Genomic DNA, 17,809 nt, shown 5'->3' on the forward strand with positions numbered 1-17,809 from the left:
TGAGTGGTGATTGGTGGTTGTTTCGAAGCCAGTTCTCAATCTGCATCATCATCTGTAGGAGGAACATATGGAAGATTGATTTGATGAGCTATATTGTACATTGAAGTAAGAGTGGCCTCCACTGGAGCTCTTGTCAGATCCGGACGTCTGGAAACGACCCTGTTTACATAATCCTTCCATTTGGGATCGTTAGCACATGGTCTTCCTGTACACCTTCCGTGTATCAGACCAGTTGAGGCATCCGGAGTCGGAGAGATTGCTCCAGCTCTGGAATGCTTAGGATCCGGAACAGGGGTTCCGGACTATGTGCTTGTGTGAGAAATGAGAGGGATATCAAATGAGACTCGTGGGTGTGTTCCAGGGAGTGCAAGGAACTATAGTCAACACCAGCATCACCTTTTTGGGAAGGTGAGGGTGGATTATGTGGAAACTCCCCGTGAGTGTGTGCATGTGATGTTTAAACATTGAGGGTATCTCAGATGAGTGGGCTATTGGGGTGTTCGGACAGCCAGAGTCGGCCTGAGTGTCATGAGCATCTTCCTTTGGAGAGGAAGAGTCGACTATAGGTCTCTTTTGAGGCTTTGGCTTTGCGGGAGAGTTCTTCCGTTTGGAAACTCTCTTAATCTTGGATCCAGACACGGAAGGTTTGGCCTTTTCTGAAACAGGCTCAATGGAGACTGGGGTAGGTTGTGTTGGGTCCAACACAATCGAAGTCTCCAGATGATGTTTCAAATAAATGGAATTGGAAGGTATTGAGGCCAGCATATGGTCCTGAAGTCGTCTTACCGGACCAAAAGAGGATTGGTCCTGAATTCTATAAGCTTTGACAACTTTAAATGAGACACATACCTAGGGCTTGAAATTTCGTTATCCTTCCTCTTGATGGCAAACTTGCAGAAGTCTTGCCATAGGACCTCCAGAAGATCAACTGCATTAGCGCGTTCGGAGAAGATGATATAGACCACATGTATCCAGTCCTTGCTGAGGGTGTCCATACCACCGTGCTTTCTAGACAACCCTCGAATTATGAAGTGCATCAGCACCGTCCATAGTCCATAGACGGATGATTTCTTAAAGTCTTTGGCCCTGTAATCTTGATTGTATCCAATGTGATTCAGAAACGTCTGAAACTCTTCAGTGGTAGGCTCTTGAACTCTGAAACCCTGTGGGTTTTCTTTCACACCGATTTCCTTGAGAAAAGTGGACTTGAAGATAGGCACAATCGTGTCACCGACGATCTTATTCTACAACACACCATCATCAAGTTTAATGCTTGTGAATGCTCTGTGAAGCTGATGAAGTGGAAGAGGCGGTTTGGGAAATTTAGTGAGAGGAACAAAGATTGGATGATTCGCGATAAACTCGATCATAACACGAATAGATTCATCATAATCTTCAGGATTTAGGGAAAACAGTTGCGTCGTGTCCCTTAGAAACGGTTTAGGGGGTGTTGATGATGAAGAACCTTTTGAGCGTTTCTTCTTGGCAATGGACTTCTTGGGAGTTGAGGCGGTTTGGAGCAGGTTTTGGTGGTGAAGATTGGGAATCCATTGTTGCAAAGTTATGAATGCTTGATGAACACGAAGAACACAGAGAGAATTTAAGGGTTTTCGAAGTATTGGGCGCGTAAAGAGGTAAAAGCGGGTTTTAGTTGGTATTTATAGGTAAGGGAAGTGGGTCGGTTCAGTGGGGGTAACGATGAGGATCCGAGAGAGAAACGGGTTGCATTAAATGAATAATTGCTTTTGGGGGTTGACTTGACCTGAGAGGGGAAAGGTTGGTTTGTTTGTAGCTTGAAATGGAAAACCCTAAACGGTGATTCGATGGTTGCTTTATGGAGGCGTGCAATCGTGGAACGAAAATCAAGGAAGATAGGATAAGGATCTTCTTAAAATGTAACCGTTGCAAAAAAAAAAAAAAAAAAACCTTTTCTCCTTATAAACCTTTGGAATTCCGAATGAGCAGTTCCGAACAGTGTATGATCCGGAGGATAAAGAGGTATGCTCCGGAACATGGTTGTTTTGAAAAGTGGTCGGAATGAGAAATAATTCGGAGAGAGTTTTGATTCCGGAGTCAAAAACTTAGTGCGATTTCGGAAAAGGTTTGTTATTCCAGAGGAAAAATTCTGGAATAATGATTTTTCAAGAATTTCTGGAGTAAATTTGAAAAAGTTTCTGGCACATGATTTGGAAAGCATTCCGGAGTAAGATTTGAGAAAAGTTTTCGGAACATGATTTGGCAAGAATTCTGGAGTGAGAGTTGAGAAAACTTCTGGAGTGAAATTTGAGAAAACTTCCAGAGTGAATTTTGAAATTCTGAAGTGCATAATGCAATACCTTTCCGGAGTGGAATTCCAGGATGCCATTATGAAGTATATTCCAAGATGAAATTCGAACACTATGATAATGTGGAATTTGAATAACAAATAATCAGGATGAACTGTACAACTTAAAAATTCATTGGATTGTGGGAAATCGCAATGGCACTTTGAGAATCACAATAGATAGGAATGCATTGAAAACGGTAACCATAATCCAAGAGTTGAGATTTCATCCACAGAACCTGAGATGTACAGCTGGCGGCAGCGATGTATTCGGATTTGGTTGTAGAGAGTGCAATGCGGTTTTGTTTCTTGGATGACCAACTGACCAAACGACCACCTAAGAATTGACAGCCACCTGAAGTGCTTTTTCTATCAAGTTGAAGACCACCATTATTTGAATCTGAGTAGGCTTGAAGTAGGAAGCTCTCACTTGTTGGGTACCAGATTCTGAGACTCTTTGTACCTTTAAGGTATCGGAAAATTTGTTTCACAACCAAGAGATGAGACATCCTTGGGTTGACTTGAAATCTGGCACATAAACATGTAGAAAACATGATATCCAGATGACTTGTTGTGAGATAGAGCAAAGATCCAATCATTTCGCAGTACTTCTTTTCATCAACTGAAACACCTGAAGGATCGGCAAAGATCTTGTGTCTGAAGCCCATTGGCTAAGGCACAGGTGTCCATTGAGTATTTCTTGAGGAGTTCTGAAATGTACTTCTCTTGGTGAATGAAGATTCCTTTGTTAGTTTGTTTGACTTGGAGGCCAAGAAAGAAGCTTAACTCCCGATTCATGCTCATTTGGAATCGATTGATCATTAATTTAGCAAAGTCATCAACCATAGATGAATTCGTAGACCAAAAAATGATGGCATCCACATAAATTTGTATCAGCATGAGATGCTTTCCATTTGATCTTCGGAACAGGGTATGATCTAGAATTCCTCTTTGGAAACCGAAGCGCTTGAGAAAATCGGTGAGGGTCTCGTACCATGCTCGAGGAGCTTGCTTGAGTCTGTAGACTGCCTTCCGGAGTTTGTAACAGTAGTTCGGAAAGGTGAGATTAACAAAACTGGGGGGCTGTTGAAGGTATACTTCAGTGTCGAGTTCACCATTAAGAAAAGCACTCTTAACATCCATTTGGTAAACTTTGAAGCCTTTGTGAGCAGCATAAACAAGAAAGATTCTGATGGCTTCAAGACGAGCAACAGGAGCAAAGGTCTCATCATAGTCGATCCCTTCAATTTGTGTAAATCCTTTTGCCACCAATCTTACTTTATTTCCAATAATAACTCCTGCATCATCTAGCTTGTTGCAAAATACCCATCTCGTACCGACAATGGGATGATTCGGAGGAGGAGGCATGAGAGTCCAAACTTCATTTCGGTCAAATTCTGCTAGTTCTTCTTGCATGCCTGTAATCCAGTCAACATGCTCTAATGCTTCCTTGATGGATTTGGGTTCAACCATGGATATGAATGCTGAGAAATGACATTCATTTTGGATACTTGTAGTAGAACGAGTCTGTATACCAACATTGGGGTTTCTGATTACTTGGTTTGGAGGATGATCATTTGTCCAGATGTGTAACCTTGGGAGTTCTTGTGCAGCCATCGACCCAATATGAACAGTGGAATTTATTTGCTCCCTCTGAATGGTTCGAATGTGAGGATAATGCTCCCCCTGAACTTCTTAACCAGAGAGATTGGCATCATCGTTAGAAGGGAACTTAAAGAAATTTTCATTTTCATCACTGTTGAGAGGATTGGAGTCATCAAAATCAGCAACTGCATCTAGGAAGCTATCCACATTTGATTCAAGAGAGGGATGAGCATTCTCCCCCTCAACCTGAGAAGGTTGAAATGGTTCGAAATCAAATGGAGGGAGGTTGGGGATTGGACCGGAGACAGTTTGCGAGACAGGGGCTTCCGAAGGAGGGATTGGATTGGTAGTTGGCCTTGTTCGAGATTCCGAATCAAGGGCGGTTTCGGAAGGACCAAAGAGAGTATCAAATTCAACTTCAAGAATTGTTTGGGGGTTCAGACATCCTGGCGGAGGAGCATCGGACTCCATAATGTGAGTTGTAATATGGGTGGGCCAGAATTCCGAACGAAGTTGTCATCGAAAGTAACGTCAAAGCTTTCTTCCAGAACACGAGTTCTTCGGTTAAGAACTCTGTAAGCTTTTGATTTTGAGGAGTACCCAAGGAGGATGGTTTCATCAGCTTTATGTTGTAAATTGGTAACCTGATCACGGTTGTTCTTGATGAAGCATCTGCATCCGAAAACATGCAAAAACGATATTGTTGGCTTTCGACCATTCATTGCTTCGTACGATGTCATGTTGAGGCGTCGATTGATGATACTCCGATTTTGAGTGAAAAAGGCAGTAGATACGGCTTCAGCCCAAAGGTATAGTGGTAGATTTGTAAAGTTTAGCATGGATCGAGTACCTTCAATGAGAGTTCTATTGCGTCTTTAGACTACACCATTTTATTGTGGAGTATAAGGAGCTGAGAAGTTGTGGTCGATTCCTTTTTCTGTGAAGAATTTCTCAATGGTGGAATTAGTGAATTCTGATCCATTATCACTTCGGATTCTCCTAACTGGGAGTTTGATAAGAACTTCTATTCCTTTGATAAAATTAATGAGCTCGGAGGCTATTTCGGATTTCAGCCTTAGGAAGAAGACCCAAGTGAACCTTGTAAAATCATCAACAATCACAAGAATGTATTTCTTATGATGACGACTTTCTACACTGGATGGACCAAAAAGATCAATGTGCAGAAGCTCCAATGGTTCTGAAATGGATTTTTCGATGATAACAGGATGACCCTTCTTCGATTGCTTACCACACTCACAAGTAGCACACAAATGATCATTTTCGAATTTGGGAAGAGGTAAACCTCTCACCAATTTGCCGGATGTGAGATCATTCATGTACTAAAAGTTTAGATGAGCGAGCCTTCGGTTCCAAAACCAACTGACATCAAGAACAACTTTGGTAAGAAGATAGAGTTGCGGTTTGCCAATAATCATGTTGATGTCGAGCGGGTACATGTTCTCGTTGCGAAGCGACTTGATTAAGCACTCTTTCCGGTCTTCAGTCATTACATAGCTACACTTTTTGCAAAATTCCACATGTCGATTTGAATTAGTGAGATGAGAATCAAACTATGTTTCAGATCAGCTACATAAGCCACATTTGAGATAGAGAAGTTTCCATTGGTGAGAATTCCATAACCACGAATTTGGGAGTTGGAGTTGTTGCCATATGTCACGTAACCAGTGTTTGGAGAAAGCTTTAGATCTCGCAGAAAGTCTTTCTGCCCCGTCATGTGCATGGAGCAAGCATTATCAATATACCATATTGTTTCTTGGTCTGAAGCACAAAGTGCCTGCAAAATTAGTGAGTAATGGAGTTTTTAGGCTCCAAATTAGACCTTGGGACGTATGCATGGGCTTTGGACTTTGATTGTGACTTAGGAACAACTTTGTGTTTTGGGTGGTATTTTTCGAATTCTTTGGAAACAGACAAAAAGCTAATGTCTTTTCATCTATCTAATAGTCATATTCAATGACTTGGGGGTTTCGAACAGTCTTCTTCGGACCTTCGACTTCCGGAGTGTTGGAAACAGTTGTAACCTCTGGAATTGTTGTTTCATCAATAAGATATTTGACTTTCCACACAAGATTTTTATTTGAAGATTTTGAAAGATTTGTTTTCTTTGCATTTGTGGATTTGCTTGATGACACATTGGTTTTTGAAGAATTGGGTTTAAAAATTGTTCCATCAGATTTAGCAATAAAAACAGATGAAACAGTCCGAGGAGAAGTGTTTTGGACTGTCATGGCATTCACACGAGATTAAGGCTGAGTAGAACTGACTACTTTCTTGGGTTCTACGTGACTGAGAGATTCAGAATTTTTTTTTTAGGATCTTAGTGGGAGCAAAGGAGTTTTGACTATGGGTTGATGCATGAGAATTCTGGGATACACTTGGTTTGGAGTTTTCAATGAACCTGGAATTTTGTCTAGTCTTAACTTCCTTTTTATGTGCATTTCAAGCTTCTACTTTGGGATCTACAATATCCTTCCTATTCAGCATTGGTTTTTTCTTAGGGTGAGACGAGTATTTTGAAGTTTGTCCTCCGGATGGATTACTAAACTCAGGAGTAATGGGAACCAATTTTGTTTTTCAGATGACTAAGGATTCCGATTCGCAAGAATTAGAGGAGACACAGCTTGAATTTTCAACTTTATCATCTAAGGATGCCCATACAAACTCAGAGGTATCAGTTTCAGTTGTCACCAGAATGATTTCTTCAACCACACAGTTGTTCGTATGATTACTCCTAGGAACATAATCTACGCAATTTAAAAGATTGTGATGAAATTCCATGGTCCGATTCAGGTCCAGGTTTATCAGAGGTGGGAGTGGCGTGGAATCAGGACACTTGACAACAATTGGTTTGAACTCAGGAATCAGGGACTCAAAATGGAATGTGGTCTCAGGAAGTGGTGACAAGGGAGAAACAAGGGTGTCCGAATGTTTGATGTGCGGAACCTCTCCCATGAATGTGAAATTTTGCAATTCCTTCAAGGGACTAGCAATTGGTTTCGGAAACTCGCTTTCGAGACCAGGTGCTTTAGACCATGGATGACGAAAATTATGAGTCATCCGAATGTCCGCTTCAAGCATGTCTATGGAATTATGCAACACATCTATCTTAGCATTAAGACGTTTGTTATCAGAAATCAAAACATTTCGTTCGGAATAGGTGATTTCACATTTGTCTTTTAAAATGATACATTCATCGTTTGACATTACAAGTCCATCTCTCTAATAATAATTTTGATTTGTCTCTCTGTGAACCTTATCTAACCCAAATTCAAAGAGATATGAACACCATGTATAAATCCTATGAGTCTACCATAGACGCGAGTGAGTAAGATGGGTGCGGATGATTGAATAGATGGAACAATGGGTTTGAAGGGATCCGAAGTAGACAAGTTCAGAATGGTTGGTTCGAAAGAACTCAAAAGGGAAAGAGGACATCCGGAGAGTTCCCTTACAGTTTGAGCAACATTAGACTCGTGTCCTTGAAGGTCATCAAAAAGTCGATAGAGCTTTAACTTTTTCAAGGAAAAATTCCTTTGGAGACAAGATTTCAAATTTCCTTAGGAAATCCTTTGCTGAGACTGTTTATGAATTTGAGATTGTACTACAAAGGAGTTCGGATAATCCCATGAGCAGTCATATTGTTGACCATGATTCGATAACGGTTGGAGGCAGAGGCCACTGATTCGCCAGGAGTGGTAGTGAAGGTATCAAAGTCGTTGACAACTGAGGTGAGGCGCTTGTCTTTCATATTTTTTGAACCTTCAATCAGGTCCTGCAGAGTGTCCCAAATCTCTTTGGCTTATTTGCACAACTTGATGTGCTCGAAGAGTGAAGGAGGCACACCAAACACCATTTTTGAGAAAGCAACTTGATCAGCATGCGGCTTCACAATATCATCTACGGTTAGAGGAGCTGGACGATTATCATCTTAAGCCCATAAGCTGAGTAGCAACATCTCTCACAACTATTCTCATAGGAACATGAGGACCTTCTTTGACGGGTCTCCAGATTTCTTCACCTTTATCTTTAGCCAGTAAAAAAAATTCCATTCTAACTTTCCAGTAATCATATTCTTCCACAACTAGTAATGGGGCACGTGTAGGGTCACCCAAACTATTTGCAATTTGCATTGAAATCATTTGCTGAGGATTAGAAGTAACCATTGAAGTTAAGATATCTTCAAGCTAAAGTGGTATATAAAAGAGCTTTTATCCTTATCACATAAATGGTTGAAATACCAAGGTAATTTCAAGCCAGCTATAATCTGATCTTATGGATTCAAAGGACAACCACTCAAGCTCTGATACCAACTGAGAGAACATAATAGATCTGATGCGCAGGGACAAGGTTTGAGAACTCAAACCTTGAGTGAATGCTCAAGATCAATGTCTGCTTGCTAATAAATGTTCTAGTCAAGACTATAAAGACCAGTCAAGTCTAAGTTAATATATTCAACAAATGATCACCTCATTAAATGAAGAATGAGAACAAATGATCAAGGTAAAGCTAATAAATGAAGAACAAGAAGAATGTTTGAGAGAAGTTTGAAATAACTTAATAAATGCCAAAATTTCCTAAGATCCATTTTTGACTTTGCATTGAAAGCTCCTATAAATAGGAGTGAAGTTTACAGCAAATGAGCTAGAATACTTACATAGGACCGGAAAATAGAAATGTTTCTGACATTCTGATTGTCTAATATTACAAAAAACTAAGTCCTATAAAAAGTCACATCAATACAAAGACAAAATACATTGACTCCGGATCAACATCCATTCCGGACATGAGGATCATTCCGGAATGCCTTCAGCTTCTTATCTTCTTCTCTTCTAGTCCGGACAGATTCCGAACCACTCTTCACATTTGACTTTGGACCATTTTAGTTTCGGAACACATGTACTTCGGAATTCAGAGTTAGGATTGCTAGAGGTTCACTTTCAGGTTCCAACACACGTCCTCTAGCTCTCAGAGCCTCAACCCTTCCATGAAGTCCGTCTATGATCCGAAGAGTAGTCGGGGTCGGTGCATGCACAGGTCTAGCACCAAGGTGAGGGCATTGGGCCTTCAAATGGCCCACCTGATCAAAATGGTAACAAATATATGCACCTGGTGAGGGGGTCTGCTGCTACGGCTATCGACAATCCCTCGCGAAATGACCCTTCCTGCCACAATTATGGAACCCTGTTGCTGATCGATAGGCTCCCTCTTGTTTCTTCCCGCACCTACCATGGATGTGACCCCTCTGCCCTCCAGGGCATGAATCAGCAGGCTTGGCCCGATTCATCACTGACTACAACTGGACTGGGGCCTAACAATGCTCTTTACCATGAGTCTCGATCTCAATCTCTCTCCTTCGAGCAGCAGACTGCAACTTAGAAAGAGTCTGGTACTATTTTGTAGATACAAACTTTCATATCTCAATCTTGAGCATGCTCAAATAGCACAACATCTGAACCTGCTCAGAAGATGCATACTCAGGGAAAAAGTGCCCTGTCCATGAACTTCTTGGTGATCTCTATTAAGAACTCCATCGTCTGTCTAAGCGACAAATATTCTTGGGTCAAACGCTCTATCTCCACCAAAGGCACATACTCTGAACGAAACATCTCGGTATATTGACCCCAAGTCACTACAACCATCTCTGCATGTGAGTAAGAACTAGTCACAAGCTTCTACCAGTCCTTCGCCCCCAAGCGTAGAAGGTTCAGGGTGCACCTGACCTTTTGGTCCTCCGAACAAAAACACATGAAGAAACAACCCTCCACGTTAGACAACCATCTCATCATTACAAATTGGGTCCTTGACCCCATCAAACTCCCGAGGCTTCGTGTTACTGACACTCCGATAGTGGAAAGATCATCCTACCCCAGTTGTAGTGGCTGCAGCAGCGGCAACCTGCTTCATAGCAACATAGCACTCGTCAAAGAGCTCAATCATAACAGTTTTCACCGACAAAAAAAATCTATGGGATAGCACCACGAACAGTTGTAACTACCTCGGCAGAGATAAACTCATGAATCTCCTGATCCAGTACAACCACCCGCACTGGCTCACCATTTCCTGACCCACCGACTCCAGATCCCAAACCTCTAGTAACCACCATGCTAAAAAATAAACATAAGTTCATCAGATCACCAATAAAGTAACTCTCTAAAGCTTACATATCTCAACTTCGGGCCTTGTGGTTTCCCTGACACGTGTACAGGTCTTGTGCTTTCCATAGTATGGGCCCATAATACCTTCCACTACTACCCGTGTTTATCTCAGTGATCGACACAAAACCCTTGGGTCACTAGACCCTTTATACTTGCTGCACAAGCACCTTAAACCACACACCTAAATGAGTGACCACCAGTCCTAGTTCCACTAGGGCTCTACAAATCCCTTTCACATGCCATTAAACCTCCACTAACACTGCATGCCAACCATACATAGCGTCAGATCCAATAGACAGACGAATTAGTGATTCTACCCTAAAACCAAAACCAAACAAGGAACGTGAAGTAAGACTAAATCAAGAATTCCAAGGCTATAAGATCTTAAATATCTACAATAATAACACATATGCTTAGCTAATATCAGCTCAAATGTCAGTTCCAAATAAACAATGTAAATAAATATCTTAAGCTATAAGGCATCATGTATCAGGCAATTCTATCATGCGATTTCCTGAGGATCCTTAGCCTACATTCTAGCATGCAGTTGTATCACATAACATAACATGTGTGGGTATTATGGGAAACTTTCTTGAGCTTTATCTGATTGTACACACTGTATCCCTCTTGAGATAATTTGGAAAACAATTTTTGGAAAATCTTTTTGTAGATCCTTAGTTTGAGTATGGAGTCACACGAATGCTTATCCAGTTCGCTCAGATCAGGGCTTTGATACCAACTTGTAACAGCCCAAAAATTAGAGTAATTTTTTTCATTTTAAAAACACAATCCACAAGCCCAAAAGTTACCAAAACATTGTTTATAAGTCAAAACATTAAATTAAGTATCAATCAACATAAACTGCAGGATGACGTGTACAATCACGCCTTCACCTTTCCCCCACTCATCAAAAGTATCTGAAACATTGAAATCTAAATTGTATGCCAAAGCTTAGTGAGCTTCCTAAAATACCCCACACCACAAAAGAATACAAATACAATACAAACATGTATATAAGGTTTGTTGGTCCTTTACCTTAACCCATCCATACCAGGTTTATTGGTTTACAACACATAGCCGTAAAACCTCAGCCCAACCATCCAGGATTTGTTGGCACGTGGCCTCAACCCAAGAATCCAGGTTTTTTGGTTTGTGGCCTCAACCTTACTATACCGGGTTTGTTGACCTCTATTCTCAACCTAACCATATCGGGTTTGTTGGACCCTAGCCTTAACTTAACCACACATATGTCGAGATATACACATAGAAATAGCACATAGAACTATCATAGCAATCCTATACCTTAGGATACATAAACTTAACAAATGGGCCGACCTTGGTACCTTATACCCATTCACATAGTGAGAGAACTCACATTTCAAACTGAGCACAATCTGAAATAAGTCTCGACCCAGAATACCAGCTTTACCCATCACCTATTATGCAACTCATAGTACAACCTTAATTAATACAAAATTATCCAAAATATACTTAGGTCAACACTCGTTAAACTCAATAAATCAATCGAGTCAACCCAGCCGAGTCACATCACTCTAGTGCGGGGCGTACTTCAATCTTACGCGGGGCATTCTCGGTTGCGACCAAAATAGATGGGGCCTAACTGCGTACACGCAGTGTGCCGCCTGGTACGCCCGACATATGCAGCTGAATGTTCTTAACTCATTAAGGGATTAATGCATAAGCCTTTTTTCGACCAAACTACATATCCAAGTCCCAAATGTTGTCCTTGACCATAAAGTTTCCAACTTTATGGTCTTGCATGACCCTAATGTTCTTAAGACCAAAAATCCCAACATCTTACATTAAGACAACCAACTCATGCATAGGGAAGAACTAAGGGGTCAAGAACACATTTTTATCATTCTAAGCCTAGAAAAATGTCCAAAAGGACATCCTTTGCTCTATAGCATGCCATGCAAAAGAAGGCCATATTTGGGGACAAAAGTTTATAATATCAACATACAACAAGATCTATCAACTTAATCACCTAGGTATGAGCTTTATACCTTCTAGAGATTAAAGATGATGCAAGACTTCAAGATCTAAGCTTGTTTCTGGTTCCAAGCTTCACCACTACCTTCTTTTCCCTTTGAAACACACAAAACAAACTCTCAAGCTTTAAAAATACAACAATGGGGATGGGGTTTGCAAGGGGAAACGTTTCAAGTGATGGAGGCTGGAAATGGGACTTAAGGTGTAATAAATAGGGTCCAAACCCTAAAGATTAGGGTTTGAGTCCTGGCGGAGTACGACCTACATACTCCGAGTACGCCCAACGTACTCCATCAAACGGTGTCATTCCGCTAAATCCCCCATACGCCCAACATACCATCCAGGTATGCCCCATGTAAGGGCCGAAGTTTCCAAAAGTTGCAAATTAAGGTTTTGAAGAAAACTAACCAGGATTCGAGTGTAACAAAGCATTAAGTATATTACTTAACATTCCACGATGTATTACTAAGGAATTTAGGCTACTAGCAGGTAACCATTTATTATATAGAAAAATTTAAACAAAAAACGGACATGTAATATGGAATTCTAGACATATTCTATGCATTCCAATGTTGTTCTTCATATTTTGGAATGATATTTACACATATACATATAAATTTAACTACATTAATATGTAAAACTAACATGGCTTATGGAATTCATGGTTGGAAACAGAGAAAAACTTCAAAGTTAGGGTTATGATTTTTTGGATTTTCTGAAATGACATTTAAGCATAGGATATATATATATATATATATATATATATATATATATATATATATATATATATATATATATATATATATATATATATATCCTTCTACTTTAGAATGCACCATTCCGAAGTAGGTGATTAGGTTGTGTTTGACACACCATAACTAGCTTATAAGCTAGTTTATTTTTTCGAACGTACTTAAGTTGTCATTTTGGCAAGCCAAAAAGTATTTATAAACTAGCTTGTGAGGAGTTTTGTAAAATATTCCAAATATACCTTTAATTAGTTCTTGAAAATTTATTATCCTAAATATCATTTTATAACTTTCAGCTAGCTTATCATGTAGTTTTTAGCAAACATTATTTTTTATTAACTAATTTATAACCTGCCAACTAGTTATTCAACTATCAAATAGTTTTTCAACTTGCAGCTGACACCCAAAACATAACCTTAGTTTGCTAAAAAAAATTATTATTTTCTTAAAAAAATAAATAGACATACATATCAATTTAGTTAATTTCCCATAATTTTTTTGAAATGGCTAATACACATCTTTTCCTCCCAACTTACTGTCACATCAGCTTCACATTAAATTTTTTTCTCTTTTCTTTTTCATTTTTTCTAACCACAGCACATGGAAACCATATCTTTTCAACCTACTTAACCCCACAATTAAAAAATACAAAACAACTAAAGTGTGTGTGTGTGTGTATATATATATATATATATATATATATATATATATAGGGAGAGAAAGAGAGAAAGATACTTTGTCTCCCTCAAATCTACTTATTTGTCAACAACATGACTTGAACCCTCAAATACTTGAAGAAATATATCTTTCCACAACACATGAGATTGGTAGAGTATTAGGTGTTATTTTTTTTAGGCAAAATGTCTGCAGTCTGCGGACCACATCTGTAGACATCTACAGTAGAATAGGTGAACCAAACGTCTGTAGTCTGAAAAAAGAAGACTGTTTTTTTTTAACATCTGCAGACTACTAAAATAAACTAAAATCTAAATAAACTGATTTTTTTTAACTTCAAAGTGATTTTTTTAATATTTTTATAACTTTGTTATAAATAATTAACAATTATTGATAAACTTTTATGTATTATTGTATAAAAAGTCAAAATAATATTGTACGAATTAACATATATTTGATAAAAACCAACAATTTTGGTCGCAAAGTTATACTTAAACATTGTAATTAAAAATCAAAGAATTTGACACATAAATTGATGGAAATAAACTTCGACTTTTTCAATTAAATAAATTAAAAACGTACTATAAATATTTCCCAAGAAATTGACTATATTATATTAAATATTGTTTTATAAAATTTAGCATGCAACTATAAAAATATATCATGATTTTTTTCATATTTATATAAATAATTTCAATGAACATTATTATAATAAATCTTTATTTATAAATTTGTTAAAAATGTTATGTTTATGTTGTCGAACATTTCTTTTTAAGTATTATAACTTTCTTTTTTCAAATTCTTTATCATTAATAAACTTGGAATAAATATAAATAAAAAAATAAATAAAATAAAGATATATATATGTGTGTTTTAGGCGAAAATGTTTGAAAATACTAGAATACTTTGGTTTACATTTACAAAGACGTGCAGACATTTTTTAGATCTATCTTCTTCTTCTTCAAAAAAAAAAAGAAAAAAAAAAATTCAATTGTTTGTGCATTGTCTCCTGGGCAACCCCTTCAAATTATTTATTTGTTTATGAATATTGTTACTAAATAATTTGTATATATTCTAGGCTCATGGAATATTGTTATTAAATAATTTAAATATATTTTAGACTTAAATCTTCAAACTGTCAAAAGACCATATCATCGTCCACTGATAAGTGGGGGAAAAAAGAGAGAGAAAGATCTATGCTTTCACCAAAGAGATGCCTCCTTCAAATCTCTCTCTCCTATTAACACTTCTATTACTTATCTCCACCGACGCAATTTCTACCACCGCCGCCGCCGCCGCCCCTCTTTACTTTAAAGAAGCACCCAAATTCTACAACTCACACAATTGCCTTCCCGCCGATGATATCTGCTCCGGTAATGCAGTTCATGTCGCCATGACTCTTGATGCTGCTTACCTCCGGGGATCCATGGCTGCCATTCTTTCCGTCCTTCAACACTCTTCTTGCCCGGAAAACATTCGCTTCCATTTCGTCGCCTCCGCCTCCGCATACACCGACAACATCCAGCTCACACTCGCCACCTCCTTCCCTTACCTCCGTTTCAACGTCTACAGATTCGACGACCCCGCCGTTTTAGGACTCATCTCAACCTCCATTCGCTCCGCCCTCGACTGCCCACTAAACTACGCTCGTAACTACCTCGCCGACCTCCTCCCCGCCTGCGTCAACAAAGTCGTCTACCTCGACTCCGACCTGGTACTCGTCGACGACATTGCTAAGCTCGCCGCCACACCCTTCGGAGACGAAACTGATCGCAAAGTCCTCGCAGCACCGGAGTACTGCAACGCCAACTTCACATCCTACTTCACGCCGACGTTCTGGTCAAACCCTTCTCTCTCCGCCACATTCTCCGACCGAAAAGCATGTTACTTCAACACCGGAGTCATGGTGATCGATCTTGCGAGGTGGCGGGAGGGAGATTACACCACAAAGATTATAGAATGGATGGAGTTACAGAAAAGAATAAGGATATACGAACTGGGATCACTACCTCCTTTCCTACTTGTTTTCGCCGGAAAGATAGCTCCGGTGGACCACCGATGGAACCAACATGGATTAGGTGGTGATAATTTTCAAGGTCTTTGCCGTGATTTACATCCGGGGCCGGTGAGTTTACTGCATTGGAGTGGGAAAGGGAAGCCATGGGTTAGACTAGATGGGAATAGAGCTTGTCCTTTGGATACACTTTGGGCACCTTACGATCTTTTACAAACTTCAAATGTTCTTGAATCTTGAGGTACAAGAATTTTCAACAATTTTCCCCGAATTATAAATCAAAATACGTCCATTAATACATGTATACATGTATACATGCGTATGTCTACGTATTTTTACCTATACGACTCTATAGACGACTCTAATAAGTCGTTAAAGATCGTTTGAGATAATATTTTGATGTGTATCTTTGGGGGAAAAACTGTTGAGTGTAAATTATTACGCCTTTAAAGATAAAGATATATACACGTGCTAGATTTCCATCTTTTTTTTACTAGTGTAGTATCGTAGCACACAGAAAAGCTATGTGTTGTAAAAATGATATATCAAATGTAAGATATATGACATTCATTTTATCTTATGGTAAAATTAGAGTAATATCTTTGAGCTAAATTGTGCTTGCTAGTTATTTATTTTGTTACATGGTGTTTAAAAATTAGGGATATTATTATAACAACTAACAACTTGGATATCTCAAAGATCATGTATGAAATAATTTCCAAAATTTTCTGATTTCGACCAAATTAAGGATATTATTAGTAACAAGTAAGAACTTGGATATTTCAGAGATTGTGTATGAAATATTTCCAAAAATTTTCTGATTTGGACCTTGTAGATGGGATAATCCAATAAAGAAATGCAATTGAGTTTTAAGAAGAATCCAATATTTAACCCATAATACCTTGTTTTGTTTGATGTATTTTAGGACATAATTTTTACAAAGTAATATTAAGAGAAGATTGTTTCTATTTATTATTTAACAACCAAAATGTTGAAAATATAAAGAAAAAATAGTTGTTTTTTCTATGAATTTGGAGGCAATATCAAAGATTTAACACTCCGTTCCTGAGTTCAACTTAATGAGAGAAAAAAGAGGGTGGAAATGAGAGGAAAATAAAACAAATTGGTATTCCCGAGTTTCATTAAAGAAATAAAGTGAAAGAAAATTGAATGATTACTTCTACTTCCAAGATTGTGTTTGGCGCGCCACAGCTAGTTGAAAAACTAGCTTATTTTTCGAACTTTTTTAAGTTGTCATGTTTGTCAAGCCAAAAAGTAGCTTATATACCCCTTAATCAAAAAATAGTTTTTTAAAAAATACTACTTAGACTAGCTTTCTAGAAGTTTTTTTTTTCTTTTAATTTTCAAATATACCCTTAATTAATTATAAAAAAACATTCTTTTAAATGTCATTTTATGTCATTTCATATTTTTCAGCTAGCTTTTCAGCTAATTTTACCAAACGTTATTTTTTTATCAACTAGTTTTTCAACTATCAACTAACTTTTTATTTAACAGCTAGTTTTTCAGCTGGTACGCCAAACATAACCTAACTTTTCTTCCGATTTGGAAGGATTTGGAATGAAATAACAAAATTATTAATTTTCCTTCCAATTCTCTCCTACTCAGAAATACAAATAAAAATTTATTTTCCTTTCTTTTCTTTTCTTTTCTCTCACTATTTTCTTTTCTTTATTTAAACTCGAGAACCAGACGTAAATTTAATCATGACCGCCACCAGGGATTCTGCTCCTTGGACCCCTCAAGCTCGTCCCTTGGAACTCCACTAGGAGTGTTGCCCAGTGCATCAGAACCCTGCGTTCTTGTGTTTACCTTAGTTTATCCGAATGTGTGCTCAACACCTTCAACATCAGAACCCTGCGTTCTTGTGTTTACCTTAGTTTATCCGAATGTGTGCTCAACACCTTCAAACCAATGATATAATTAAAGCTAAATCTAATTTGTTTCCAATTAATCAAGATTATACCAAATGGTGTGATGGACAAAAATCACAAACATATGAATTATTTTTAAATTACATCTACCATAAATTCAGATTGTACTGTGTCGGTAAAAACATCAATTATTATAAGTAAACCAAAGGTAGGTATTCATGTCAGAAGAATTGTTGAGCCTATTAATGCTTTGAAAAGGAATGAGGCAATTCGAATGTTTATTAGTATATCTTCTCAAGATCATTCGAAATATTAATTTCAAGTGTAAAACCAGATAAAATAAGTGTTTTAAAACATAA

The 17,809-nt window shown here is 38.3% G+C and overlaps 1 pseudogene; it reads left to right on the forward strand.

The window, feature by feature from the left end:
- The first annotated feature begins 14,653 nt into the window (after window positions 1-14,653).
- LOC145097763 (putative galacturonosyltransferase-like 1 pseudogene) lies at window positions 14,654-16,039 on the forward strand (annotated as a pseudogene).
- Window positions 16,040-17,809: the final 1,770 nt, after the last annotated feature.

The sequence above is a fragment of the Lactuca serriola genome, chromosome 4 (assembly GCF_051521515.1).
Source record: "Lactuca serriola cultivar US96UC23 chromosome 4, Lser_US96UC23_V15, whole genome shotgun sequence".
Classification (NCBI taxonomy): domain Eukaryota; kingdom Viridiplantae; phylum Streptophyta; class Magnoliopsida; order Asterales; family Asteraceae; genus Lactuca; species Lactuca serriola.